At 39.1% G+C, this 709-nt stretch overlaps 1 protein-coding gene across 5 annotated transcripts in view; it reads left to right on the forward strand.

Moving 5' to 3' along the window:
- The window catches only part of Grip1 (glutamate receptor interacting protein 1), a 657,804-nt gene that overhangs the window by 653,332 nt on the left and 3,763 nt on the right, over positions 1–709 (forward strand). The gene's annotated exons all lie outside the window — the stretch shown is intronic.

The following is a 709-nucleotide window of genomic DNA, read 5'->3' on the forward strand; positions in this document are numbered from 1 at the left end:
GCTCAGTGGTAGAGCGCTTGCCTAGCAAGCACAAGGCCCTGGGTTCGGTCCCCAGCTCCAAAAAAAAAGAAAAAAAAAAAAAGAATCTAAGGTCTACACCATGACCCAGACATTCCACTGAGTGACATAACCCCAAGAAATGAAAATATATATCTACCCACAAAAATGTTTGCTGGAGTGTTCAGAGCAGGATTAGTTACAATGGACAGAGGAGAAACTGTCCTGATGTCAGTCCACTAATGGAGGGAAAACTCTACATCTTCATGCAAAGGAGTATTATTTAGCAATGAGAGATCTGAGCTACCAATATACCACTGATATGGTGTCAGTGAAATCTAAATAATATTGTTAGGTGAGTACATCCAAAAGGACCTCATTCTGTATGGCTTCACATATAGGAACTACGCATTACAGGCAAATCTATGAAGACAAATCCATTAGCTGAAGTGGATGAGTATGCCTAATGGGGTGCAGGTTATACTTAATGGGGTGCATGCTTGGGGGTTAGGAAAATGCCCTAATGTTGACTGTGATGACCACTTCACAATTCACTGATTATACTAAAAGCTACCAAATTGTGCTCTTTCAGTGGGTAAATTGTATAGAATTCTATCTTGACACTATTAATGTCAAGTCAATGAGTACTTTTTATTTTACCATTGGCCTTAATTCCTTGCATTATTATAAAAGAAAATCACAGACTGGGCAA

Source organism: Rattus norvegicus, chromosome 7, assembly GCF_021556685.1.
Source record: "Rattus norvegicus strain SHRSP/BbbUtx chromosome 7, alternate assembly SHRSP_T2T, whole genome shotgun sequence".
Taxonomy (NCBI): domain Eukaryota; kingdom Metazoa; phylum Chordata; class Mammalia; order Rodentia; family Muridae; genus Rattus; species Rattus norvegicus.